Consider the following 26,647-nt stretch of genomic DNA (forward strand, 5'->3'; position numbering starts at 1 on the left):
AAAATCCATGTTGAAAGAACGGAATATGACTAAAGCTGGAAAAGAATAGAGTAAATAGCTGTATAGAACTTTAAAAGTCACAAATTAATTTATTTTTAGTATTTTCACCGAATTGATCTAAAATAGCCTAAATTTAGAAAATTGTTCTGGATAAAAATTCTACAAGTTGCTTAAAATCTTCGCGTGTCCAGTTCCGAGTGTCGACCTCTGGATGGTGCTTCAAATATTTCTTGTACCCCATTGCTACGGCAGCAAATGCATTTAATTCAGGAGACGACGAATGTTTCCGTGAGATTGTCCCATACGATGAAGCGCTTTTTTTTTCACAATAAAAAACCCAAGCAATCCTTGCTTGATCGTGTGCAACGATCGAGAGAGAACGGTGGGATGAAGCGCACACAGCGATCGCAGTCACTTCGATGAGACAAAACCGAAAACTAACTCACGAGAGAAGCACTTCAGGTGAAGCAAATTGGCAGAGGCTTTATTATAGCTCTCCGGTTTCTGTGGACGTTAGTGTTGAATGGACAGGTAACCGGTGTACTCGTAATATTGGGGAGATCTTGATCGTGTGTCGCGTCGATCATTCTGAACTGACCGGATTTTTTTTGGTACAGAGAAAAAAACGACAAACAAGAAAGCAAAGGGAGAAAAAAACATCCTCTAGCCCTCGGTAGTTCTTCTTAGTGCGTTCTTGTGCTTCTTGGTGCTTTAATTATAATACGCAGTACGACAGTGTGCGTGAGTGAATACAGTGTCCAGGAAAGGTGATCTACGGACTCCAGCAAACTTAATCAAATTGTGATTGCCCTTGGTTTCTTTTGCATGCTCGCATAGAGAAAGAGAACCAGCAAATTGAATAGTTAAGACCTGGGGACTCTGGTGGATATTATTGCTTAAAAATTGATGCATCTTTCATCGTCCAGGCTTGATTGGAGTCTGTTTTCAAATTAAGTGGTAAGTTGCTAGAACCGGAAATGTACCTGCGAATTATTACCCCGCTCTGTCGGCATGGAAATTCCCAAACAAGACCGCTCTGGTATCTAGTCATCTGTGATAAATCGATACATTTGATTGAAAATTTGTGCACTCTGCTTTTTGATTGATTCAATCTCGACCATTATCGTCTGACAGGGCAGGTCGATAAAGTGACAGCACTCCGGGTTCGTCGTGGCTATCTTATCATGGACGCGAATTGCTGCTAAAAATAATAACATGCCCCAATGTGTTTTGTTGTAATTTGGCCAGTTCCTGCTTGCTTCACCACTGAATCGTGGTAAACCGGCTTGCTGCGGTTGGTGAATGTTTTTCTTCGGAGGCTTCTCACGAATATCTGCAATCGACCGCGTCTGTGTGTTCCGGGTTTTGAGACCGCCAGCGGAGAGGCGCGCGCGCGGTTGGCGATGTGTTGTTTTTATTTGCGTCTTACTTGATTACTACCGCAGCTGCATGATCCGCATGGAACTCTTCCAATTCGAGCCGTTATGTCATACAAGTTGCCATGAGCGGGCTGTACATATGTACGGGTACATATGCACCGTATTTTAAACGGGTAATTTAGTGGGTTGAACCTTTTAAATCCAAGCATGGTCCAATATAGCACAAAATCATAGGGTATTGTTGAGCAGCAAAATCTGCTTTTTTTTTGAGATTTATGATGTCATTGATGGATATAATCATCATTCATCGATTCCGCGGTAAGCCAATCTAATCATTTTGAGACGCAAGAATTCCATTCGCTAATATTGAATTGAATAACACTGTCATCGAACTGTTCGAAAAAAAAACTGATTTACTCAGCGGATTTGTTCCACAAATACATTGAATTGCCATGTGATTCATTACCATGCGTATTCTATAATACGGAAGCTATAACCTTGCCAGCAGACCTCAATGGAATTCTTGAGTGGCATGAATAAATCCTTGTACAATTGGCGTGGGAAGAGTCTAATGCTGCTGACCAAATCTAGCTTGAATTGTTACAAAAGGTTGAGCTAAATTTGTAGAAAATTGTTCCATCTCCCTCACATATTAATTTTATTGTTACTTTCAGCTTCGTGTTTCTGAGCTTCTTGCTATTGTGTGGTTTCTTTCAATATTGATAGTTGTTGTACTAAGATGTACAACTTATGATCAGTTTTGTCCGAATCAAAGTCTATCCTGAATTTTTTTTTGTTTGGATTATTCGGGAAACTCCTCTAATTTTTCGGAATTCCTACGAGAATCTTACAGCAAATACATGCACTGCATTTGATCCTACGATAGACAACTTTTGAACTATTTTTCGGGAAAAATAAAAAAATAAACATTTGTTTTGGAGCAAAAATTAGCAAATGTTCAAAGCTGTTCAATAACAAAAAATAGTTGAAGAAGTTATGTATGAGGCACGGGCCCACGAAGAGGCCAGCACGATTCAAACGAAAATTGCACATTTGAAAAACGAGATTGTTTTAAAAATAACTCTTTATCCCTATTTGCAACGTTTTGGTGAGCGGCAGGGAAACATTAATTACTGCAGTTAAATGCTTTTGGGGCGCTCAAAAGTGGCATTGGTGTGTCAGAATAGTGACACCGGGTGCCAAGTTTGCTCAATTTCTCTTCATTGCCTTTTTCAACACTTGAGCAGCTTTCATAACAGCCACCAAGTAGACGGATGCTTCAGCACCAACGCGTTTAGGCATTTCTTTCGTGCTGCAGACGATGAATTCGCTCTATCGGGGAAGTTGAAGCCCGGTATGAGATGAAAAGGGTTCTGACTCTACCGTCCATTTAGTACCTTCTTGGAAATGGAAATGAAGGTGAAATTTCTGTTTGCTACCTTTCATATCAGGAGGAAAACTTTCAGTGGAAGAAGAGTCTCGTAGATTAGGGAATGGCAGAGAAAATACTTGTCGCAAAATCGTTCACAAGTAGTCAAATCGTTTGTATACTATATTGTCGGTTGTGTTGGGGAAGAAAGACAGTGATTGGTTATTATGTTTGATTTAGACTTAGACTCAGACTTTTTGCCTGATATTTAGCCTTTATTTTCAGCTCTGATTAGTGAAAATATGCGGCTCTACATTTCTTAATATTATCATTTATCATCACAAAATCAAAATTTTTCCCATTTTGATGGACCCATATCTATTTCTCCAACCGATTGCTACAAGAATGAAGGAAAACTGTTGAAAACGGACTGAGTGTTAAGCATTTGAGAGTGGACTATTTTTGTGAAATTTTTTGAAAAAAAAATATTTACATATCAAATGTCATCGTATTTCAAACCCTCCTCCTCTTCCCAGAATAAAGGGCCTTACTAAAATACATAAACCTGGTAATGAAATGAAAGAGATCGTTTCTGCTGTGGGGACACCAACGGAGAAATTGACAAAATGCTTAGTCAAGGAATATCAATCAGGGCCTAACAAATTTCCTAGTCGATCTGTTTAGAGCACAGGAGATTTTTTCGAGATAATGGTCTCTTTTGATGCCAAAGCACTCTTCCCGAATGTCCCAGTGAAAAAAGCCAAAAATATTTTGAAAGATTGACTTCTTTCTCAATGATGTGACAACTTTTGGAAAACTAAAGTTCGTAGTTACTAGAAGTTAACTCGACTTTGCATGTAAGACAATTATTTTTCATTTCGTGGTAAATTTTACAAACAAACAAAAAGAGCACCGATGGGGAACCCTCTTTCCTATGTGAACTTTTTATGGCACATTCGGAAAATAAACTAAAGGGAAAAAACTCCTCTTCAGATCGGTCGGTGGTGGAGGTATGTGGATGACGTTCTTTGCTTTTCAAAACAGGGGAACTTAGAAAGGTTTTTAGAAAAGTTCAATGGTATTCATAAAAAAAATTTGGTTTATTTTGGAAATTGAACAAAACAACAGGTTCTCTTTTTTGGATGTAGTCGTTGTTAAAATCTCCAATCACTTTGAAATCGAAATCTTTAGGAAACCTACCCATACAAAACGGATAATACCTAGCACTTTTAACCACCTCGTTTTGACCTGGAAGCGCACTAACTGCTGTCAAAACCCTTCTTTAGTCGCTCGATTTTGACCCAGATTTGACCTGGCGTGCTGCCCGAAGCGCACTGTAAAATTTGTCAGCTTCAAGCCATCACCGCAGTGCTTAGTTCGTAAACAATTATCTGGCATCTCTTTTTAACTTGGTTCGTGAATGGCGATGCCGTTTTTTTATTGCTCGGCAGATTTGCCCTGACGCAGTTGAATAAAGAAATTCGCTATTAGAGTGCCTGTATAAAGAGTGGCGCCATGTCATCTAAGGTAACGCTTGTAGCACTGGTAACACTGAACATCTTTTTTCTTTTCTCCGCACGAGTTTGATATGTTGTTTGCTCGATTAAAATGACACTCTGTACACAGGCACTCTCACATCAGTACCAATACCTTCTTCAACAAATTTCGCGTGCGAGTCGGATGATGGATAACGTCGTCAAGGCTTTTGTTTTTTTATTTTTCATAAGTAACAGGAAGTGACCTGGGTCTAAGGGGAGGGGGGGGGGACGAAGGGGGCAAATGCACTGGGCCTTCCGACACAAGGGCCCCCCTTAGTCCTGGGCCAGACGTGAAGACGGAGTGGTGACCTTTTTTTTGCTCGTCGCGAAAATTCATTTCAAAATTTAAAATTTTCTTAAGAATAGAGGGCCTTACGAAAATATCTGCCCGGGCCCCCCATCACCTACATCCGGCCCTGGTGACACTGTCTACCTTTAATGAACTTGAATGTTGACGGGTTGAAATTCGTTGTAAGAATAGAAATTAGTTCGAAAAAATTTAGCTTAACGAAACACCTTTCGTTGTTGTGTCGCTTTTGCAGGCACGACTCAGAATGAGTCAAATTGGCTTCGGTCACGATCACGCCAGTCCATTAGACAGCTGATCTGACAGCTGAGCCTTTTGCGTGTAATGAGGCATTTCTTTCAGTCGTAAAAATAACGCCTGCACAGCAGTGTGTGTAGTTGATAGGGGTGAGCAATAGAATGGTCGACAGTGGAATGTGATACGAATATATATTCTGGAACAGTACCATTATCCCAATAGTGTAATCGGTCAAAACACCATGCAGGATACAAGGAGGCTGTATTATATTTTCAGTTCGCTTATCTTTCGCTTTCCGAGCTACACACGCTGTCTGCCTTTAATAAAGGGAGTGACCTCTCATTCCTAAAACACCGGAGATTCTTGCATCTCCAAACTACGAGCAGCGAATATTTTTCACTAACATCCATGTTTGCAGCGCACATCATAGACAATCGTTCTTGGAATGTATACGTCTTGTAAGATACACATTTGCAAAAAAGGGCCTAGCTGAAAACTGTTTTTAACAACTACAAAGATTTGGACTCAACACAGACCTGTTTTATCGCCGTTAATAATATCACGTGGTTTATATTTGCTTCTGGTTCCCGGCAGAGTTTCCTTCAATCGTCCGTATGCACTGTGTACACTGCCACTTTCCTCGTAAAGCTTTTGATGTTTGGTAACTCGAGCAAATGCACGGGCTTTTTCTTGAAGTAACACACCAGACAAAGGAAGCCTAGGATCTCCTACTTTCGTACTTTTCTCCTTTCCTAGGTCCCTGGTGGATTGTATCTTTCGTTTACTAGATGTCGCGTTGAACAGTAAAAATTGAATGCGACACTTCAAGATATGCGGAGAAAAATTAAAGCAAAAGCTTGCTAGGTTTTTTCGAAATAAAGCAATTTCGGGATATTACAATATCTAGATGTATAATTTGTGAATGCATGGGAATTTGAGAAGATCATTTAGATATCGAATGTCGAGATACGGGATGTGAAAGGAGCTTTGTTTCAATAAAAAATGTTTTTATTCAAGCAGAATCTAAATATATCAGGCCTTAAACCGATTGGCATCCATAAACCTAAATTAATCCACCTAGCGGTCAGACCAAGCCTTTCTCATTCGTACTTATTATTATTATTTGTCAAAATAGATTTACACGACACACTTCATTTCAGAAAAAAATACCCCTTGATAATATTTCCTGGGATTATATATCACTCTAAAACAACAAATCATTGGTAGCAGTGAAACCATACCGAACATATAAAACATAATCTTCAAACATTAATGAACATGCATTAAGACATGCGAATATATGACGCGAATTTTTTTTTTTTGATCGTGGTATAATCGAAACGTCACTGTACTCATATATAGGTTGGACTCGATTATATGTAGACTCGATATATCATTCGATAAAATATAATTTTTGATTCGATTGTTTATAGTAAGATTTTTTTTATATCGAATATGACCTGCTTTTCACAACTTTTGAACCACGTGTACAATCATAATAATTCGTCAATTAACCTCTAACTAGCCCGTTCATCTGATATCAATATTGTTCAATTCGGTTGTGTAGTTTCTTAGATAATAAAGTTCCGTGATTTTCACATTTTGATTCATTACAGACGAAGTTAAATTCCGATTACAGTAAAATTTAATAGGGTGTTATGAGGAAGCTAGACCCTTCATTTGACACTAATTTTGTGGAAATCGGTTCAACATTCTCTGAGAAACGTGAGTGAGTTTGAGTAGTCTTCGGAATATTTTTTTCTTTTCATAGCTGGATTTCACATTTTTAAACACAACAGGCCTATTGCAGAAAAAATCAATAGGGTATCATGGGACAACTGGACCTTCTATATGACACTGCCATCTCTGAGCAAATCGAGTGAGATTGGGAGAGCGTTACATACATACATACACACACATATACACACACACCCATACAGAAAATGCTCAGCTCGTCGAACTAAGTCGATTGATATACGACATTCGACCCTTTGGAGCACTTTATATATTTGGTTTTTGCAGTGATTGCTATACCTTTCTAGGAGAAAAGCAAAATTTAATAGAGTTTTATGACGCAACTAGACCTTCCATATGATACTGATTTTATGAAAATTGGTTCAGCCATCTCTGAGAAATATGAGTAAGATCAAATCCAGAACACATTTCTTTCCATAACTTTTAAACCACATGTCCAATCTTTATAAAATTTGAATGTTAAGGGGTTTTAGGTAGCCCGTTAATTTTGTACCAAACAAAAAATCCGATTACAATATAATTTAATAGGGTTACATGGGGCAACTAGACCTTTCATTTGAAAATAATTTTTTGAAAATCGGTCCAGTCATCTCTAAGAAAATCGAGTGAGGTTGAAAATTTGCACATACACACACACATACAGAAAATGCTCACCTCATGGAGTTGAGTTGGGTTATATATGCCATTCGACCGTTTGGAGCATGTTTATACCTTCGGTTTTGCCAGTGATAGTTATATCTTCCTTGAAGAATGGCAAGAATTAGTGAATGATATAAACTCATCGGGAAACGTTTATATTTATAACTTCTGGACCACATGTTTATTCATTGTAAAAATCATCGATGGTTTTGAAGACAGCATGTTCATTTGATACCTGTTTTGTTCCAATCGGTTGTGTAGTTTCCGAGATGATGAAATTTCGTGATTTTCACATTTCGTTACATAAAAGACAACGTTACAGTCCGATTATAATAAAATTTAGTATGGTATTATGAGACAACTTGACCTTTCATTTGCAACTCATTTCGTAAAAATCGGTCCAGCCATCTCTGTGAAAAGTGGGTGAGTTCAAGCAGTCTCAGAATAATGTTTCTTTTCATAGCCTGATTTAACATTATTATACATAACGAACAAAGTTAAAGTCCAATTACAATAAAATTCAATAGGGTCTTATGGGGTAACTAGACCTTCCATATGACACTAATTTTGTGAAAATCGGTCTTGCCATCTCTGAGAAAAGTGAGTGAGATTAAACAGTCTTCGAAACACGTTTCTTTGCATAACTTTTGAACTACATGTCCAAACACTGAAAAGTTAATTTACAAATGGTTCAAAAAACAAGCCCGTTCTTTTGATACCAATTTTGTTCAAATCGGTTGTGTAGTTACTGAGATATTGAAGTTTTGTGATTTTCATACACACACACACACATACAGAAAATGCTCAGCTCGTCGAACTAAGTCGATTGATATACGAGATTCGACCCTTTGAAGTACTTTTATACCTTTGATTTTTCCAGTGATGGCTATACCTTCAGGAGAAAGGCAAAAATGTAGTAAAATATCTCTCAAATGGCCGAAGCTAAGATCGATAAAGAGATTCCCTAAACAAACATTGAACCATAGAAATCCCTGCAAAATTCTTTCTTTCATTGTTTAAAAAATGAATCCATCCCATCCAAAATCTTGTCATTGTTTTTCATTAATAAGAAACTGACAGAAATTTGGAGGTGATTTGATTTGGATAAATCATAGTAAAAAGGCAAGGGGCAAAAACGTTGTCTCGTGCTTTTTTTTTTGTTTTTTTTTTATACTGTCGACTACGTTAACCCCATAATTTTTCTGCGATATTAGAATTTTATACTCCACCGGTTGCCAATTATTCTACTCATTTCGCAGCGAAGCGGAGCAACGTCAGACGCTATCGCGTGGCGTTCACTATTTATCGACCGAACGAATTGGACTACATTACCAAGTATACGCGGCATTATTATTTCGCAAATTTTATCACCGATTGGCGGCTGCTTTCCGGGCAATTGCTTCCAACACCACCCGAGCGACGGCCAGTGCCAACATTGTGCCAGAAAGTTATCAAAACAGTCACGGCACACGTACCTACACATACATTTCAGTGTCGCGTCCGGCGACAAGCTCGAATACGTTTGCCGGTGCCCAATTGGGACCGCAGTTGCAATATTTTTGTTTCCGTTTCAACGCATGATTAATTTTTATTGCGCTGGGTCGATTAAAGTGAGCCCTGTAGATACTTTGTGCAGGTTATCTTTGCATCAACCGGTTCTAAAAAAAGGTGGCGCGTGTTTTGTGTGAGAAGAAAATTCGTCCACATTGAGGTGACATGCTTTGCGTTTTTCATTCTGTTGAGCGTTGGATATTGGTGTTACATTCTTAATCTAGATGATAATCAAGTGATATTCACTAAGCCGATCCGGAAAAGAACAATTACTGTGCTTATTAGCTTATACACACCCGTATAACAAGATGAAAGCTAGTTGTAGAAAAAAAAACGCGTCAAGCAGTAAATTAGTGGGTGCCACAATACATTTTGCTAAAAAGCGTCAATTATCTTGTACGGTCACACTGTAAAGTATGCCAAGCAATCAACGCATCGCAAATTAAGTTACACAAACGGTGGAAAGCGACGCATCTCCGACGCTGTTTGTACGACGGCAGTTTTCGAGTGTACATATGGCACCAACTGCGACCGATTCCCCCCCTACCCTTGGTTTACGAGCCTCGTTTCAGTCTCGTCAGAGGGTACAATCAGTTAATTAGCTGGTTGGCTTCCAATCTCCATTGTTTTCCCAGAACAAACTTGGTTGCAATGCAGTTGCGATGTGGCCCGCAAAATGTGTGCAACGAGGTCTATGGAACACCTGCTGCTATTGCTACACATGCTATTCCGGCTCCAGAGCGGGGGAAGGCGTTTGTTCTGGAATATTTACGCTGTCTATGCGCATGTTTGCCGAATTATCTTGCTAGACTTATCTCTTTCGGCGAAACATTTTTTTAGTACACCTCACACTTCTTTCATTTCGGTGAAATAGCGACCTTCCGCACTAGATGCCGCCACCGCCGCCGCCGCTGGAGTAAGTTGACACGCCATTCCATTCAGCGCGCGTGTCGGCCAACTTGACGTTTTGCTGTGCCGCCCAGAGCCGTGCGAAGGATTTGCGTTTTGGGGGTAATTAACCTAATTGCATACAAATGGTTTCAATACAACACTACCGACAGATCGGGAAAATTTGCTACTCTATTTTTCAATGAATCTAACAAAATACAAATATCATCGTAATTTCAACCAAAACCTGCCTTATTACACGGAAATGCCTTCAAATTATTGGTAGACTTTATATTTACATTACTACACTATCAAAATGTTTTATTAGTTTACCATTCCATTATCTGCGTGACCCCGCCTTTTTAAAAAATCCACATCACAGCTTGGTATGTTGACTGTTCACGTTCTGCTATTATTTTATACCCACTTTTAAATTATTTTTATTGAAAAAGAGATTTTTCGCCTCTGCTTTTAAACTCCACAATCGACAGCCTTGCATACGGCTCTGACCAACCATCACCAAGATCCGTATTTATCGTTTGATCCGATCCCGTCAACACCGGGTACTTGATGTTCAACGAAGCGTGCGCCACCGTGCGAAAGTTGGTAGATTTGTACACCTTTCAGCAGGGTGGCACAAATCTGTCGTAAGCGAACGCGATTAGTCCGACCGTTTCGTGGTTCCGGAATCGTACCGCCACGCTTAATCTTACTTGAGAACTTTTGAGAATCTGTTTGCTATAGTTTAAAGTAAGTACCACGCACACGAACAGACACCAATATTTGCTCTCTCAGCTTGAGAGGTGGACAATGATAAATGTTAATTAGAGGGTGCAATAAACGGTTTGTTTGTTGTTTCCGATAACAGCGAAGCCACAACTTGTTTACTTGGGACTTTTTATAAAGTCACCACCAAGTTGCTTCGCGGCACTAGATAAAGAGAATGTGATACTAACAATCCGAAAATCGCTCTGCAATCAAAAGGGTTGTTTCTCGAATTAAAAACTGTTCATTAGCACCGTGTTCGGTCTAAAATTTTATTTCGTTTGCCCCAGGGAGGAACACATTTTTCTGTCACAATGTTATTGAGTACGCCCATAACGAAAGCAAGAAAAATTTATTTGAGCTACGGTGCGCTATTGCAACCGTCGATTGTCGTAATGCATCATCAGACAGTCGCCAGCGGCGTTGGCGGCCGTTCGAAACTGGAGCTGCAGATTTGGACAAATTATTAAGCTTTTCAGGTACAGCGCAGGCGACCAACGAAAGATGTGAAGCAAAGTTTATTTGGTCACGGTTGGTTAGGCCCATGGTACCGTACGCCGCTAAGTTTCCTCATCTAAACGCGACTGTTAGCTTCTGGGATTGAAAATAATAAGTGTGATTGGGGTTTCAACATGTTTAGGCTGAGACTAAGCGTATTTTTTGAAGAATTTGAATTTATTACCTGTTGGAATTTGAGTAAGGCGCAAATAAGCTTTGCTTCTGGTGGAAAAGTTTTTTAAAGTCGATCAGATTTTTCACCTCAAGAACTTCGAGCAATGTTATTTTGGCTAGTAATTGTCACCAAAACAATTTTGGTTGTACATATACAAGTAAACATGCACAATGAAAGTGTAACGATTGAATTTCAACACAAATGTAATTTTCATTTCTTTAAGCACTTTTAAAGAAACAATTTCAAATGATACGGGAGCGCTTTTGCAGCGTTTTTTACGTAGGACTACGTCTTTCTTCACTATACATTTTGTACATTCTGTGAAACAGTTCAGAGGCTGAAATCTTCAGATGTTCAAAGGTTTTAGACAACTTACGTATGTAATAATATAGTAATCAGTGTGTGCAAGTGTACATGAATGTGCAAGATTTTTATGATATGATGATAATGATTATTTTTATGATGATTATTATGTTCAAATTTTTAAAGGATAGTTACAGCAGTCTGGTAGTGAAAAGATATATCTGTACTTTGGAGTGCGATTATTTCATCAACTTCACTAAAAATGTATCACATAGCAACGAAAAATCAATTGCGGGAGCATTCCGCAGCTCCACTGAGTTCAATAAAAGGACTGTTATCTAGTTATTATTTGGACATTATCTCGGCCTGATTACCTCAAAACCAGCTAGTAGCATGCTAGGTTTCCAAACTCTACCGTCCAAGATCTAGGTCGACTAGTAGGCTTACTTCGGATTAACGCAAGTCGTCGTACGCTTGCTTCGATCACTATCAATGTAGAACATGCCGTGTGTACAGACTTGTGCAAATGCACACTTTAATAAAGTTTCTGACGCAACTTCGTGCGCCACTAGCACCGGCGGAGTCGGCGACAACCAGCCTGCGGTCCAACGATTTAGTCACACACGCGATACGGAATTTCCACACACATCCACCAGCAGTATAATTCTTATCGACATTCCGCGTTCCGAAGTTCCAAAATAAAAACACTGTCTACCTTCTAGCGCTCGAAATAGATTACTACCGATTATGATAATTACTAGTGGCGCCCTGTTCCGTCTTACCCCATCATACCCCGGGAGAAAAGAAGTTCAGGACCGACTGATTGAGGGTTCGAGTTATTTCTGCACCCTTTCCTGCCATAAGAGTCCACCTGCAGCAGGTTTTTTTATTTATCGCAATCTTGGGGTACCTACCCGTACTATACATATGCAGACCAATCCGAATCCGGTCGTTAGTTTGGGTCTGAAACAGGTTTCATGCGATCTTTGTGTAAGTTCTTTGTCCAGAGCGGAACAGGCATAATAACAACTGAATTTGCAAAAATTAAATTGTTTACTGCACAACTTTGACAAGTACGCAAGTGGACACTTCTAAATTTTTTTGCTATACATTTTTACCTTCAAAAATATGTAATTTGGTGATCACCAAAAAAAGAACCGGAATGGAACAACCGGTTGTTCCAATTATTTTAGTGCTGTCTGAAGGAAAAGATACCATCTGTGCTAAGCAATCGAGAATGAAGGGCATGTGATCAGAATCGATTGATAAACTATACGAAGTTCCATTACTATCAACCTGTAGTGTAAATTGATTACAGTGGATTCGTATTGGAAAAATTTGTTTACATCCGGTGAATTTCGCTGCTTATCGCATACCTACGTGCTTATCTATGAGACAAGAGCGGTATCACGACATCAAAGTAATATAAAAAAGTTGTGTGAAATATGTACAAGTGTGACATTGTGAAGGCTGATGGGGAACAGATTAGCCGCAGCGACCTTCCCGTGGAAGATAAAACACTCTTCAGCTGACGAAATGATTTAACACCTAACCTAACAATGGTGAGCGTAGGAGTTGGCAGTTTGTTTGTAAGTGGTTTATGAGCTGCATTTTTTTTTGCTTTTACACTGTTTCACTTTCAATGACCAAAGAGTGTTGACAAGCATGATGAAAAGAAAATGTATTTTGACACCATAAAGTTTTGTATCACGTCTGGCGGACGCCTACTACGCCATGGCCCGCGGTGTCACTTTCCGTCGCGAAACTTCACTTCGCACAAACGTGTCACGTAAAGTAGGTATCCAATTTCTCGTTTCATTGAAGATTTCGCTAGAGCGTAGGCCTATTTACATATGATGCAACCAGTTGCAAATAGCACCAACGACAGGAAACGCGATTTCAATCAGCATGAACAGCGCGCTTGATCATCATAGATTGCTGCCTTGCATTGCGAACGAGCGCTGGCTGATGCACGCCGGGAACCACACGGAAGCCGATGCGTCGTACGGCTTTTTACCATTCCTCTCGGATATCAACCGAATTCCCGCACCTATTTAAAGTGCAGATAAATGAAAATTTATATTTCACCGAGCTAACTGATTCACCCGCCTCTGCAAGACTGATAGCGGTTTGTCTTGAAACAGTAGCAAATTCTCCGAAAATGTGACATGAATAATTGATTATAGCAAATCATTCTTTAGTTAACTTCAATTTTGATTGAAAATAAACAAAATTTCGCCCAGTTCGGCTATTAACTTCTAATCATCACAATCTAGACGAACTGCTCATTTTACTATATGTATTTAATGTTTAAAGTGAATAATTGAAGACTACCGTTTCAATACAAACCGACGGTGGAAATTTTGATCACAGACAGTAGAAATTCACCGAAACCAATTGGAAACAACACGAAAATCACATAGAATTCTGCCCAACACTTATTGGCTTGTTGTTGTTGGCTATTTTTCGTATTCTAACATCAAGCAACAACAATCTGAAGGCGTTGTACTAGAAATTAGCGACGAAAAATGTAGACTTGCTAAAAATAAATGTTCCTTTTTAATTTTGACGTAGAATTACGTCTTACAGCAATATACAGGGGTATAAAAAACCAAAAATATCGAGAGCGTCACGAAAATTGCACACTTTTAAATTCCACATCAGTCTCTTTTCAACAAATTTCCTTCATTCTTACACCAAAACGCAAAACGTCCGTGATTATATATCTCGTTATGCTGAAGGTAAAATGTGCAAAACTACAAAAATGTTCAACGCTCGTTCTATAAATTGTGACGAGTCGAACAACTAACTCTTCCACCATTTTGTAGCACTAACCTGAAGCTTCAAAATGGCGGTAAGCGTGAACTTCCGGCCGCCCCCTTTTTCTCCAATTCGCAGTTGAGAATAGGGAAAATATTATGTTAAAATTGCTTGTATCTTTTAAACCTAAAGTAATCTTAGCATAGTGTCTTCATAAAATTTGTAAAACATGATAAGACCGAAAATTCTCTAGAACATTGTATTTAAAAATAATCGAACAAACAAGTATAATACATAGAGAAAAAGTCTTGCTAGCAAAGTTGTTTGTAATTGAATTATCTACAATTTTGCTGAAGACAACTTTGAGTTTCATGCAGAAACACAAAAGTTACAAATTTTATTTTTGTCATAGTAGGCTATGGCTATTGTTACATACCACCATAATGTGAGTAATTTTAAAACAAGCAACTGCTTCGAAGACACTACAGTTCTAAAGTGAAGCACTTGGACCTTACAGAATTAGGTTCGCGGCATTATTAATTTGAACCACTGTGATTTGTTGGAAAAATTTGTGATGCTAACTATTGTACTATTGAAAAATGTAGAGCCTTGTTGAACGCATGTTTCGACCAATCAGAACTGAAACGAGGCCTTTTCCCCCAGCATACCAACGTTAACCGGTTTGTTGTTGTTGTTGTTGCTCGCTCTAGTGCACACGCCATGCCTACCGGAAGTTTAATTCTCAGTAGTTACGTTTGAGAGCTAACATGCAGAAATTTAGTCTTTAGTTTTCCACAGCAAACGGACCGACCGGCGGATTGCAGCACTGCATAGCATTGCTGAATATATCCAGATATGTTAGTAACTTTGTCCGGATTTGTCGCGTCGCGGTTACTATTAGCCATTTGGTCACTGGCAAAAGCTGTGTGTGTGCCGGAAGCGTGTGTGTATGATTGTTATGTCATATTTACTTACTTGCAGTATGTGCAGAAGAACTAGAATCATCCCGTATTATCGGTAAATGGCAATCTAAAATGAACGCTTTTCTTCAAGGTTATCAATCATTTAATAAAACGAGGGAGTTGAAAGAGAATCATCATTGAAATTTACCACTTCATACCATTGAATTGATTATCCCGATAGAGTGTAATTCCAAAACATTGCAAACAATAAAAAACTCATAGACAACCTCTTCAACTATTTTCTCTCATTGCAAGGATAATCGAAAATTTTTGATTTTTGTTTGATACCCAATATTTGAACGAGACCAGTTCGGTGGATTGATGTCATTTTCGATGGAATCCACCCCGTTGCGTTGTCTCGATACTAGTGCAGTATTTCTTCGCTGTAGTGGGAGCTTGACAAATCAGCCCACAACTTAACAGGTCCATTTATTGTTTATTAATTTCAATTTATTATAAAGTCAGCATCAACAGACACCAGATGTTCAAATGATGTTTAAGTGTCTTAAGCTTATAACAATCATGGTCAATACAATATGGGTCATTCCAAACGAAAAAAAAACGAAAAACAAAAAAAAATTAAAAGTTAAAAAAATAATAAAAAAGTACCCCCCGCTCTGTGCAAAATAACGCATTTTTTGTTCAAAATCTCCTTTTACCTTTGTTATACTAAACAAAGGTTATAAAATCGGTCGTAAAACGCAAAATAGATCCAAGACCCGGAGGGCCGCACTATGGTCGGAATCGTAAAATTTCACGACAAAGATCTGTAATTCGGAAACCATACTTACTTAGGCTGATACAAATTTCGAATTCTTTTTATGTCCAAGGTTATGAAATTTAGCAGAGGGGGTGGCAAAAAATAAATAACACCGAGACGAAAAAAAAAGAAATATATTTGATCAAAGTTTGTGTGCAAGTTATGATGTTTGTAACTTGCACTCAAATAAATGTTGAAAAATAACACTTTATTATTATTATTATTTATTTCGCTTGCCTTTCGACGACACTCTCGCTGTCAGTGGTTTTGTTTGATGCTAAACTAAGCATTTATGCTGTCGGAAAACCAATAAAATGGACAAAACGGTTTGAGCTTTTTTTTATTCCCCTTCCAATATTCAAGATTTTTAAAGAAGGGGGTGACATTAAATGAAAATAAAATTTGTAACGGCCTTAATAATAAAAAAATACCCCCCGCTCTGTGCCCCATGCACTCTTTGTTGAAAAATAACGCATTTTTTGTCCAAAATCTCCTTCTCCTTTTTCTTCATAGACGTAAGTTGTCCAAAGCTACTTACTGATAGATGATTTTCAAAATATAACACAGTGCAACGAAAATTGACTTTTTTGTCTGCCTTGGTTCCGATATATAATTTTTTGTGTATTTTGATGCAAAACCGAATTTCTCCGAGTTCGAACATATTTCAACTTAAGAGGCAACGATGGCGCCATTTTGAATTTTTGAGAAACCGGAAATTTTCGATGTTTTTTCGACGCCATTTTGTTTTAAGACCAAATATCAAAATTCTAAGAGTTTGTCCATATATTAGCATCTTCTTACCCATCTTAAAAAAAAAAACAAATCTTAAATCGGACAAAAACTGAGCTCGAAACGGTGATTCTACGAAACTGGTTTTGGCATAGTTTTAGTATATTCCACAAAGCAAAATAATATCGAGTATGTCTGAGTATTAATGGTAATGCGCCAATAACTAAAAGTGGTAGTCGAATTATGTCTTATCAGTCAGCAACATATCAATTTTGCCCCGATTCCCCTACAATACTAAAATAGGTTCTTCTCGATGTTAGATTAACTTATTTAAAATCTGTTTAATGTAATATCAAGAGTGTAAGCAATACTCAAAGATACAATATCTCTATCAAAGATACAAAATCTCGCTTCACCTATAATACAGAATCATCGCAGTCTTCGATTAAGGTTAATGCGACCCCCTTTCCGCAAAGGGGAGAGGTTTATTTGAAGACAAATTGTTATTGTATTTTTGAGTATCGCTTACATTCTTGATATTATGTTAAACAGATTTCAAAAAGTTATTTTACCGTCGAGATAAACCGATTTTAGTATTGTAGGGGAATTCGCAAAAATTCCGGGGCAAATCGACATGTAGATCAAACACCTACCAATAAATTTTTGAGACTTTTTTACTTAATATAAAATATAATTTGACTACCACTTTTAGATATTAGCGCATTACCGTTAATGCTCAGACATACTCGATATTATTTTGCTTTGTGAAGTTTACTAAAACCATGGCAAACCCGTTTTCGTAGAATCACCGTTTTGAGCTACGTTTTTGTCCGATTTAAGATCTGTTTTTTTTTTTCGAAAGATGAGTAAGAAGATGCTAATATGTGGACAAACTCTTAGAATTTTGATATTTGGTCTTGAAACCTCGGTTTTCGGCAAATGCAGCCATTTTCATCTTAATTTTGATAATTTCGTCGCGTTCCTTGAAAAACTTCACGTAAGAAACTACTATCACCTCGAGGTAATATGACTTAATCTCGAGATATACAATTTTTACGAAACCAGTTTTGAATTTTTTCATATCATTTTTATTTAAATTTGTTTAAAAATGTCTGAACAACAAAACAAATGATAGCTGGTAGAGACTGTGGCAGCCCATCGGATGTTGGTGCAGCGGTGGTAATAAATGGAGAATCATTTGAAATAGTCGATAATTTTTTTTACTGGGTACATTGCATTGGTCACATGTCACCAATGAAGTCCCGATCAAAAAGAAAAAAACAAAAATGTAACAGAAGCTGTTAGTTTGTTTTGGGAAAAACCATACAGATTGTGTTTTCAATTCGATCCCGTTGGGTGTTAAAATAACAGAAATTATAACAGAAATAATTCTACTAGTATCAAAAACATATTAAACATTGTTACTAACGTATCAGCTTTCTAACAAAATAAGATATTATGTATAACAGTATAATAACAACCATTGTTAGAAACAACAGGTTTTGATAATGACGAAAAATTTGTTAGACTTGTTTCAGAACAACTTAATTTGAGGTTTTGCTATTATAATTCATTCAGATTTAAATTTGTTATCAAAATCATATGGGAAACTACAAAATTGTATCAAAATATGTTATTTGTATCTCGCGTTGATAGAATTTTGTAATTTTTTAGTTATGCTTTTCTGGTCGAGGTTAATCGTGAAATAAAGAGGCGAATAGCAGCCTGAAAACAGGGCCTGCTACGGTTTGCCTAACCAGCTGGGGTCCCGCAACCTGCAAACCCTTACAAAACTAGCACTCTATAAAACACTGATTATCCCGGTTGCCTTCTATGGCCATGTAGCATTGAAATTGAAAGAGGTTGATCGGTTAGCTCTTGATGTTTTTGAGCGTTTATTCTCGAGGACATTCTTTGGCGGAAACTGGAAAATGTGTTTGGCGCAGACGCATGAACCATGAAGTGTACCAGGCATACAATTCAGCGGAAGTCCAGCGGATAAAACACGGCAGACTGCAATGGGCTGGGCATGTAGCTAGAATGCCGGAGGAAGGATCAGCCTGTTGCCGCAAAAGTAAAGTAAAGTAAGAGGGGCTAACAGGTTCTCAACGTGTTTTATAAAAATTCGGCTGGATTCCATCCGAGCAGGATTTTGTCGACGGTTTTAATTTAGGGGCAGCACTAGAGATCACTGGTAAACCCAACCATTAGCGGAACGTTGCAAGCAGAAAATCTGGATCGCAGAAAGTTCGCGCAAGTTTTTTGGCACAGAGTTGGTAGACCTTCTTCGGCTCAGAGGCAACCGTACTAGTAAATGTCATGGTTGAACGAAAACTCGATTCCTTACGCTGAATGTTAAAGTACCTCCATGTTTTTGGTTTAGCTGTTACATTGCGCTGAATACTCTGCAGATGCCGTCTGGAAGAATCCTGACTACACTGTGTTCAACCTTTTGTCTTGACCATTTTATGAACTGATAGGTGTCACGGATCCTGCTGATGTTGATGATGCTTTTACGTGCGTAAGCCAGCAGTTCCGTGCTTCCTGTCTCAATTTCATTTCTGAATTGAGCTCAGAAACGTGTCATAAAATGGTCTATTGGTCGCGCAACGCAAGTGTACCCAATCTCGAGTCATCCATGTCTTAAAGTTTGGTGAGTAAACTGTTTTGGAAACATGCCAGTCAATGGCACGCGAAAAATTATGTGCGATAGGGTCAACGCAGCGTTGTCGGCATCACGTCCGCCGAGAACAAAAAACCAGTCGATAGTGGCAGAAAATTCAGAATAGCTACGGTGCGGTAATCAGCATTTCGAAAATCGTATTACACAGATGAGATAATTTTCATATGATTTAGCAAATGATTCTCGAAGACTAGGATTAATGGAGGTTCGTGTCTTACTTGCTTGGCCGAAGATAATGGAGCGAGGTTGGTCAAACAGTAGATCTATCGTGACCTGCCAGAATTATAACAGTCTAGAAACCGTATTACTCCGATAAGCAAAGTTGGGTGGTCAAGAACCAGATGGAAAAAACCGTTTCTTGGCCCTTAGGTTGCCATGTGACACCTAGCAATCCTCGATAATGGGTTCGTTGATTGCGGCACTACGACTACTAGTATGACGGACCAGGAGTGAACCTCGAGTAGTGTTTAATCGCGTACTTGATCGGGTAGAATGTGAATTCCACACAGGAAGACTTTGCGGTTCACGAGCTCAATGCACACTTTCGCGTTTTTCCTGATCCTACCTCTTGTACTGTTTTCAATATAACTAGTCTTGTCTGTTTCATGAAAACTTGGGTTTTTGTCCACAGCCTTACTGGATCACAATGCAGGGTGGCGAAAAAGTTTTCAAAATAAAATTTCCTGATTTTCCATAAGGATTCCCTGAATTTTCCATTCCCTGAAATAAATTCTAAATTTCCCTGATTTTTTTTTCGACATTCGGAACAAAAAATTGCAACGTAGATAAATGCAACTTTGATACCCTAATACCAAAAAGTACTCGATCGGATACGAACTCAAACAGTAGAGGTTACGTATTGGACTTTTATGCTGAAAAACTCCGTTTTAGCGCTGAAAGCCGTATAAAACGAATCGCGTCTCGGTAAAAAGTTTTTCCCTGATTGTTTTTTAGTTTACCCTGATATTCCCTGATTTTCCTGATCGAAGATTAAATTCCCTGATTTTCCAGATTTTTGATAACGTATCTTGCAAATTTATCGGAAACAACGAATTTGAAGTTGCTAGGGACACTACCTTGACCAGTGACGTTCACGTATCTCTACGTCGTCTATGAGGATGCAGCCTTCTTACTTTATAGGAATCTATTGTACAACTTCCGTCCACGTGTTTTGGTTACTAAATTCTGTTTCAGTGTCCTATCGCTCACTGGTTTTATTGGCGATATCATAATTCGACATTCCCAATCGTTCTTAATACCTTCAAGTGCAGCTTACGATCCTGTAGTTAAACTAGTTCTACTACAGTAAAATAGTAAAAAAAGGGCGTCAAGATTTTAAAAGACTCGAGCTTTATTATTAGACTGAAAAACGCTAAATGACACATCCACAGAGATTTGTTGTTTGTTGTTTATAACTTTTTCTATATTTTTTTTATTTCCGGATAATGGAATCTTTCTCTACGAATGATCGAATCACGGGTAATGGTAATGACTCATATCGGATAAACAAGTCTTAGCTGTATGATCTTGATTTGTTCTAGGAAGTCAACGAGTTAAGCTTAATTTTTAAGACTGTCGTATGAAAATAAATGCGTGAGAGATGCCGTTATAAAATTACAGAATTCTGTATACCAACAGTCTGCATTATTTTGAATTCAGGTGCTGTATCGTCAGAAACGTAAAAAACTAATTTACATTAACAGCGAATTCCAAGTAAGCAATTCCTCTGAATTCAATGGTTCAATATTGATTTAACTCGGGAAGATTGTGCGAGCTTCTACTCATCTTTCAAGCTACCACTTGGTCTTTCACCGTGTTTTAGCGCTGGTTTCAGCTTTTAAAAATCAAATACGGAAAAGAGATTGTCTATTATTGATCCATACCTTAACCCAAAAGTACCAGTAATATTATCTATTACTAACAATGGAAAATATTTCACTTTACGGTGCAACTGACCTATTGACAGTAATGACCATTAGCGCCGCAATAGTCGCTAGCGAACGGACGGACAGACGGCAGGCAGCTGTGCATTGATCAAATGACATCAGCTTTATAAATTATTGTTTGGGTAATCGCGTGTTGCGTAAAACCATTCGGCCTGTTGATCACCGTACGTGGCGGGACTTTATTAATGAGATGCGGCGGGTAGCTTCGCAAAAGCTGGATCTCGTATGCATGAAGGTGCAGTTTTTTTTTCAGGGAAAAAATACCATACCTCTGTAAAGTGATTACGTTTGAGCGTCCGATTATCGATTTGAGTAACCGGAGGAATGAAATGCTGTAACTTTAATTTTCCCATTCACTTACAGCTCACGTCAGAAGCTTATTTCCAGCTGATCGTGCCCCGGCGCTAATGCAACGAAGGCGATGATGATGATGATGATGATGATAAGCGTTCATGGACACTGTCGGAGTTTGATGGGCGGACGGTGCATCATCAGTGCCTATTTAGAATTCCGACTACAAGGAAAAGTTGCGCCCATAATTTCTGCTTTTTTTTCTTCTTTTGGAGTCATACTTTTGAAAAAGTTTCCTGTTAGTCCGCTTGTTTGCGTGCCCCGCCGTGGTAGGTTCAGAGCCCATCAAAGTGAATCTTGGATATGTGTTGTTGTTTTTGAAGGAATATCTTGGGATACAAGTTGAATCATTACTAATATAGGGGTAACTTTGCTGAAGGTTAGTGATTTAATCTAATCATCTAACTACACACTCATCGCGCTTTTTACGATCTTAAACGGTGGTTTTATTAGTTCCGCAAAAAAAAACTCATTCCACGTGGATTGCTCACCAGCAAATCATCAGTATATTCGTTAGAATTTAGTTGAGTATGCTGTATTGCTTCGAAACATGGGCTAATGTGTTTTGTAAAAAAAAAATGATAGAAATACCGACCAGAGATACAAGTTGGTAACATTTTTTGCTAGTTTACCCCAGTTTCCTCTCCGTGTGCGGCGACAATCGCCAGCAGCCAAAGCCGAGCATGATCATGTGAGAGCTTCCCATTGAGGTTCGCTGCGCTGCTGAACCGTCCGTTGGAGTGTGTGCGCCGGTGGTTGTGTTGTGGTTTGACGGAGCAATTTTCCTCGGATTCTCGACTTTTTTCTTCCTTCAACCGTAAAAACAAAACTATACCCAAGCTTGTTGCTTGGACGACCATCAGAGGCACGTTGGAAGATGAAAAAACCGGTTCACACGCGATGCGGTGAAGTTGGTACTGTTTGACCCATTCCGTGCTGCATACACAACACAACACACCACGGCAGCAGTCAATGCCTACTGCACATCGGCAGACTGCTCTAAGAGCAATTTTTTTCCACGAGTTCCACCACAACACCGCTATGGGTGCATTGCATTGCAGCTAGGCATCCCGCGACATGCTGCGCCAAACGGAGAAAGAATCGCCGGCCCAAGGTGGAGGAACTTTACTCAGGAACTTGACCTGTGTGGCTGAACTGTGATGGAATGAAGTTAAAGCTGCACCTTGAAATGGCCGGCTGCTCATCGTTGTTCAATTATGCTTTTGTATAGGCGTTGCTGTCTGCGATTTGTTACGAGATTGTTTTTTTTTTTCATGTGATCATTGTGTTCAACAAAGTCAAGAACAACTGATTCACTGTGAAATAATATAGTTATGCTAAGAAGGAGAACATGCAAATTAAATTGAATGTTACAGCAAATTGAATGGTCCTAAAAAAAACTCTGTTTCGGTACAGATACTGTGTGAATTGTTGCCAAAATCAGACCATGTCGAAATCGGACCGTTCTTAATCCAAAAAGCTATTCCAGGCCAAATGACCTATCAACTATTTGAACGAAACTTTGCATTGGACTAGTTTACCACTGAAAAGCTGGATAGAAAAATTATAATCAATAAAACACTGATGTGGCTAAAATTAATGTTTCTGTCCTACCAGAAAGTAAAAACACGTCCAGAAGAAGTTTTCCTAGATACAAAGTGTCATGTTGATAAATATTTGCTCTTACCGTTGTTGGTAAACAGAGTGTTCATTTGTTTGCTATCTACTGTGTTAAATTTGTTCGCAGGTTGCTACAATCAGGAACAAATAAAATCGAGACAACAACGTCATTCAACGCATAACAAGTACAGTAGCGTAGATTTATCATGTAATCCGTATTTAGTCGAGCCTCTGAATCATTCATCTTAGAATATTCACCTATTGTCAGTGATGAAAGACGGGCAACACAAAAATTCCCAGAAGCTTCACTGAGAATATCTCACCGTCAAGGTCGTCGTGATTTTAGCACATGATCTTCGCTGGGTTGCGTGTATAACTACACAACCATTCACATCAAGTATGCTGACTCATCACCGCCGCCGTCAGTGGTGACGTGGTGTGAGTAGCTATGTGTGTCTAGCATTCTTCACCGATTAGCACTCAAGTGACAAACTTCAGCCTACCATTCGATATATCGGCTCAGCAACTTGTGGTTTAGCAATTCACTTGGAGCGAAACATTCGAAATATTCCATCAGAATCCATTCGAACAGCAACGGTTGGAAAAGGAGGCCGGTGAACATCGAGCGATAAATCGAGCACGACATGCTTTGCTTGCACGGAACACGTGTTAATGTCGCGATCTACTGTCCAATCGTAACTTACTGCGATTGTCACTCTACCACCGCACTGTTCGAAGCACATACACTGAATCAGAAAATTGTCAGTACGGCTAATGCTCTGGTACTAAACACCAAACTGGATTCGTTGAAGCTTCTTAAATAAAACTACTACTATCACTCCATAAAAGTCGTTAATTTAACGTCTTGCTGACAGTCTGTCGCGGTGCGCTAAGATCAGGGTTAACTCTTTAAAAAGTACGAAATATCTTACATGATAAAGGCTATCAAGGTTGAGCTACGCGGTTGGAATTCGTTTGGGCAGAACATTGTATTCACGGACGAGAGCAAATTCGATGTTCTGGATTTGACGGTCTAGTAAGAGTGTGGTGCAAATCTAACCGAGCATTGGATCCGAAAAATCTTCGGGCAATAGGTGAGGGGTGTTTGGGGTTTGAGGTGCCGCACCAGAAACTTGTTATTCGATTTATGAATTTCAATATTTCGAAGCGTAATTTAGGGGAAAGTGCGGTTGAAATTGCAACAAATTTTCAGTTCGTTTAAAATAATGATCCAAAACATTTTTCATAGCGAAACGAAGATTGACTGCTCACAACAGTCTCCACGCCCTCCACAATCACCGAATCTGAGCCTCATAGGAAAGTTGTTTGATTTTGAATTTTTAATCAAACGAAACTTGGATAGAAGTTTCAGATGGAGGAATGACAGAAGATTTTTGAACTTATTTCAATTTGAAGCAATAAATGTACGTACAATTGCTTGATGCAGTGTACATCTCGGTATGTTGCAGGTTATTGGAAATTCGCCGCTGACCGCCGAATTCCACCGCAAGCTTGTTCACCTCGGAACCATTCTGCCACCGGCACACATTGACCGAAAAAGCAATAATAAATGCGGACGAGTCCATGAAGCATCATTTCCCACCGCCGCCACCGCTACTGCTACACTCGTTAAGACCTTTTACTGGTTTCTTTCGTCCACTCCGCCATCGGTCGTCGCCGTCGTCGGCCTTGGCTCAGTCGCCAATTATGTAGATTGCATCGTATTTACGGTACCGTACACATATATCACACTCTCACGGTGAGAAAGGTTCGAATCAATTTCTGGTGAAATATTGTATTCAGATCACACCTAATTTGCACAACACCAATTGGCGGCAGGCCATTGACCACCAGTGGGCAGGCGTCGTCTCCATCGAGAAAATTGAATCAGCCTCACTGAAGCTTACGGTTGCGTATCGAGAAAAACAATTCCCGCCATTGATAATGTATGCAGAATAAGCGAATGCTACTGCCACCAATACTAACTAAGCGGCGAAATTAAGTAGGTCCGAAGTGGAACCGCACAGGCACAACCCATTCCTGCGGTCCATCAAGTTACCAACGACGTCGTCGTCTTCGTCGCCACTTTTACCTCAGAGGCCTGTTAGCTAATTTGATTCAAATTACCGACCGTGTGTGTGCGCACCCTGAATACGCATATTGCTTTATTACCGTACGTACCTACCTGTGAGCAAATATGGTCGTACGGATGGGCAGCGCAAGTTATCCCCGTTTATTTTCACTTTCTACTGAAAATGCGTTTTTCTCGTATGGCATAATTATGAAAAGAAAAATAGCGATAGCTCGCAAGTCGGGCGAAACTCTTTAGCACCGCACAAGTTGTCACCGGTGCCGGGTCGCCACTAAATAGGCACTTATGTGCCAACTTGCCAACAAACTGCGCATTGAATTTCGAGCCAATAAATCTGTGACGTTGGTGAGAGTGAAAGCGGAGATTCATTCAAATGTGGAGTATGAAATGTTTTTTTTTTATTGCTGCTCGATTGACCGATTGCAGGTGCAAAAAATCTAGAAATATTGAGTAATTTGTCTAGAAACATTATACGCTCTTCTATAACATTCATGAATATACGTTCATGAATATTAAAAAAAAAAACAAAATAAAAAATTTATAGTAAACTTTGGAAAATTTAACATTTTTTCCAATTTTTTTAAATCATCTAAACCTTGGAAACTTGATTTCAACCTATTTTTGAATTAATTTTTATTTTAAATCTCACAATTTTTCAATATTACAGAATGAAATTCGCCATAAATTGATAAAACTTCTCCATCTGATCTTCTTACGTAAATTTTTCAATCTTTTGGAAAGGTTTTCGATTATTTTACATTTTTTTGTGCAACCATTCAAATCGACCAGTTGAAATCATTTTCATCCATCCATCATTTTTTTTCATTTTTGGCTTCTTTTATTTTTAGAGACGTTTCGCAACTAGCTTGAGCTGAATTCAGAATTCATTCTTTTTCTATTCTTTCAAGCCTTTCGAAGTATTTTCAGATGTTTTAAGCTAAATTTACGAAAGTTTTCATGTATTCTAAACTATATTTCATATAGTTTTTTTCTTAAGTTGGATGTTTTTTTCTGTTTTTCAAGTTTTTTTTTTTGATTTGTTTTCTTGGGTCTTCAGTTATTTGTTTTTCTTTCTGTTATTTGTTCTGTTCTTTTTGACTTCTTCTGGATTTTTGGGACATTTTTCAGCATAAACTTTTGTGTGATATCTTTCTACTTTTAAAATACTTTTTAAAATGTTTTGAGGTTGATTTGGGATAAATTTTTGGCAGTATTTTTGTGACGCTCAATCATTTGTTTTTTTTTTCGTTTTCCAGAGAACTTGTTGAACTTAAAAGTGAAATAGTATTTTTTACTTTAGGTTTGAAATGATTTCAGTCAATTTGCTTCTCGGAGCGTTT

The 26,647-nt window shown here is 38.6% G+C and overlaps 1 protein-coding gene across 1 annotated transcript in view; it reads left to right on the forward strand.

The window, feature by feature from the left end:
• The first annotated feature begins 505 nt into the window (after window positions 1-505).
• LOC129722184 (Na(+)/H(+) exchange regulatory cofactor NHE-RF1) overlaps window positions 506-26,647 on the forward strand; it is a 39,422-nt gene continuing 13,280 nt past the window's right edge. The window contains exon 1 of the mRNA XM_055675471.1: window positions 506-957. The gene's annotated coding sequence lies outside the window, so the exon portion shown is untranslated. The remainder of the gene's footprint in view (window positions 958-26,647) is intronic.

Source organism: Wyeomyia smithii, chromosome 2, assembly GCF_029784165.1.
Source record: "Wyeomyia smithii strain HCP4-BCI-WySm-NY-G18 chromosome 2, ASM2978416v1, whole genome shotgun sequence".
Taxonomy (NCBI): domain Eukaryota; kingdom Metazoa; phylum Arthropoda; class Insecta; order Diptera; family Culicidae; genus Wyeomyia; species Wyeomyia smithii.